Source organism: Fragaria vesca, linkage group LG2 (assembly GCF_000184155.1).
Source record: "Fragaria vesca subsp. vesca linkage group LG2, FraVesHawaii_1.0, whole genome shotgun sequence".
Lineage (NCBI taxonomy): Eukaryota > Viridiplantae > Streptophyta > Magnoliopsida > Rosales > Rosaceae > Fragaria > Fragaria vesca.
Window position 1 is genome coordinate 19,510,045 of NC_020492.1, and position 3,954 is coordinate 19,513,998.

A 3,954-nucleotide genomic window follows, 5' to 3' on the forward strand; every position below is an offset into this window, starting at 1 on the left:
TTATGTTTCAACTCTATTAATTGGTTCATAGTTATACCATGTTAATGAAACATACCTTTAGGTTTTCTGTTGTCAGTTGTGAAACTAGCTCATCTTATTTATTCTTATAAAATGATTTATTATCAGCCACTATGTATCTATAGCATATGGTTAATATGAGCCTTACACTGTATTTTTCTGTGTAGGCCATTGAGAGGAGAAGATCTCGCTTGGGTGAGGAGAATGGCTCAACTGCTGAGGGTTAAGTTCCATCTCTACAAGGTTAGGATGCTCCTGCTGAGCATGAAGTACTTGCTGTCACTCCTGCAACCATTAAGAAGAGACCTTGTGAACCTGCTTCAGTTCTTAAAGGCTGATACTCTTATCTCCCACTTTACTATGTTTTGTTTCATTCCGGCTGCTTTTTCTTGGATCCTTTAGTCAATCTAAGTTTGTTGGGTTCTTTGGAATTATTTTTTTCCTAAGTTGATGGTATGCATTTTTCGGTGAAAATGAAGCTCGAAAGGGGGGTATTCAGGCTTGAGTGTGGCTGAGCATGTAAAATTAATTTTGCATTTTTTTTTTAATATGTCGATCATATCTGTATATTGTCTTCTTTCTTTGATTTAAGGTATGGAGAAAGTAATGTAAACTATGAACAAGTGATTTTATAATCCCGAGTTTGTTTATCGTGCCATGTATACTGTTTTCAATTGTTAACTAACTGAAACGATTTGCATTTTTTATGTGCATGTTTAACTTTATTGATTGATCGATTAACTTTTAAATCTGGTAAGGAATTCTTCTTTCACAGTGAAATTTATTTTCACTTTTAGATCAGCAATCCTTTCTTTAAACCAAAATCAATTCCAGCATCTGTTTTGTTGATTATCCTGAGGGAAAGAGATGAACTGAAGAATGAGTACAAGTTTGACTGATGGAGTACGAGTTTGAGTATTGTAGTCACTCGAATGTTTCCTTAATTTTGATAAGTATTTCGCTTCCTTTTTACTTTAACTAACGGTTTGTTGTTCTACATGTGTTTTGGAATTGGATTTTAGATCGAAGGTGGTGCTGTGTGTGTAAGGCTGTAAGGGGGTTATATTTTTTCAGGTGTGCTTACTTCTCCTAAGTTTGTTATTTCGTTTTTTATATTGTGAATCTAAATTTTGATCTTCTTTGCTCTCTTTTTGATATCCGAACTGTTTCTGATCTAATTACCTGTCCTATTGTTATTTTCCTCGTTCAAATGCCGGACTACTTGGATGAAAGAGCTGCTTACGCCGTCCAAGAAGCTCAACTTTTTCATGTGGAACATTATTGGGTTTAATAGGTTTGATGAACAAAGAGTTTCAGGTATGTTATTGGGTGTATTGGCATGCGTCTTGGTGAGTTCTACATATGGTATTTTGTTTCGGTAAGTTGCTTTTCTCATTTTCTTCCCTTTCTCACTTCCTATGATACGACTTATAAAAAGTTTAGTTTTCTGGGTTTTCATGAAGGAAAAAGAGGAGGTCTGAATTTGGGAAAAAATGGAGGGGTGAGCCCAATACGACATCTTAGTGCTGTGGGTTCCTATTTTGTTGTAATTATGTGTTAGGATAATTATACTATTATAGAGTTCAGGTATGTAGTGTAAGATCTTTTGAGGGATTCGGCTCAAGGTAACTTCTTATCTGGCACATGTAGCTTTGGTAGTGCAAATGAGTTTCGGATTTTCCGGTTTGGTAAGATTGGTCATGTTTTCCTCATATTTTATGCAGGATTTGGCTGGGTTGGATAATCAATTTCAAACCTTTACTGAGGTTTTCGAATCAGTTGTGAGTGGTTTTGAAGCTGCGAAAGAAGATGTCTATGGTGTCTATGGGTAATGGGTTTTCAATTCCATTCATTTTTTTTCAATTTACTATATTATTATGCGGCCTGGGGCCGACCTACTGTTTCTAAGGGAACGTTGGGTTGCCGTTTTTTGCCCTTCCGTTCTCCGCTTATTTACAATTCTGGCATGACAGGTGTTAGCTATTTACTTCCACGTGTGTGTCTACCGTCTCCGCGTCTCTTCCCTGGCTTTCGTGTCTACCATCTCCCTTTCGTTGATTCCAGATTTTGTATAGGTGATTTGCTACCTTTTCTGTGTATGTGGGTTTAGTCTTCTAGGTAAACAATTAATGTACAAAAACATACTGTGCATTAAAAGACTTCTCCTTTATAGAGATAAGAGTCTATTTCTGTGAAAACTGTGATCAATGCAGATGCACGTGGATTATACTTCAAAGAATGAATTTTCGTTTCTGATTTTGAATTAGTAAAATTGGTATTTTGATACAAAGGACATTAATTACATGCAAAGGTTCATCAAACAGATCTTCTCAGATTTTCTCTGTAAGAGAGGCCGAACATGGCGGATTCAGGGTTGTTGGGTTTTGCTGTGAGGAAGAGAACGGAATATTCGTTAACATTTTTTGGGCTGAGACAGGAGAAGAGAAATATGGGTAAGTGGTTCTGTATATTTGCTTTTCTTTATTTAATTCTGTCTAATTGCTAGGATTTTTCTTTTAAATTGCATTCATGTCTGCAAGTTTTCTAATTGATTTTGCCAGTTTCCTACTTCCTCCAAGTATAAGGGTGTTTTTGTTGATAGCTGAGTTCTGATTTTTGTATAGTTTTTGTTCCTTTTTATAGCTTAAATCTTTGATGTTCTGGGTTTAATAGATGTGGTCGGATTTGACTCAGAAGGCCAAAGATGGAGGCTTGGACATGATACAAACCTATGTGTTTTGGGATGGGCAAGATCCAAGCCCAGGAAAGGTAATTTGAAAAAGCATTTTAAATTCTACTTTTCCCTCGAGATATATCTGCATTTATACTCATGAACAGCTTTCAAAATGTTAGTATTTTTAAGGATAGATATGATGTGATCAAGTTCATCAAGCTGGCACAGCAACATGGCTTATATATTCATCTCCATATTGGTCCTTATAACAGGTTAAGGCTGCAAAATGTGCACAGAAGCGTGTTGGATATTTAACTATCTATTATAGGCGCTGGCGCCGCCTTACTGTTCGCGCCTTGTGTTGGGCCTTGATATTCGCTGGTCTCTTGGCTCTTGCCGCATGTTATTTCTCATCTTCTGGCGTCTTCTTGCTCTCCTGAAACTTCCAGAGCCCTTGACTGCCGTGCAAATTCCTCTTTTCAGAGGATCTACGTTGTTCTCTGACTCTCGCTCTTCTGAAAATACACTAAACCCATAGAAAACTCTAGCTACTTTCTGCGGCAAGTCGGGTCTCCTTCGTCTCAACCATGGGTGGAGAGGGTGTGCTCTTTCCTCTTTCTTCTTCTCATTTTGATAGTCTCCTTCTCAAAAGTTGATTGGGTTATTCGAATTTTTGATTGGGTTTTTTTGTTTCCCTTGATTTGAACTGATTCAGGTTTTCTCCATGCTGCAGTACGAGACCTCGATGAGCGATTGTACCGATTTACAGTGAATTGTTGATTTGAGTTTTGCTTCTGCTAAGGGTAATTGGCTTTCAATTTTCTCTCAAATTTGTTTCTTCTCTTCTTTCTCTGCTTACTTTGGTTTTCAGGGACAACTGACGGAGGAGAGAAAGAGAATGATCGCCTAATTCTGATTTAGGGGAAAAATGCCATCATCATCACATTGAGTTTCATTGCAAACCCATTTGGTCAGCTGTGCATAGTCAGGTGAAAATGAATTTGGTCAGTTTCTTCATATTTATTCTCTTTTGAAGAATTCAGCTGCTAATTTGAGCTTTACGTGTTCACGTACAACGCATAACTTGCTGAGTCCATATCTTTCCTGTAGTTATTGCCAGAATGAAGCAACTGTAAGTCTCTCTCTTTCTTTCTACAAGGGGATTTTGTCATGTTGATCGGTTCAATAATCTTTTGTTTGGTGTGGTACTACTTTTTTTTTTTTTTTTTCCAATTAGATAAACCAAACGGTTTTATATAAAT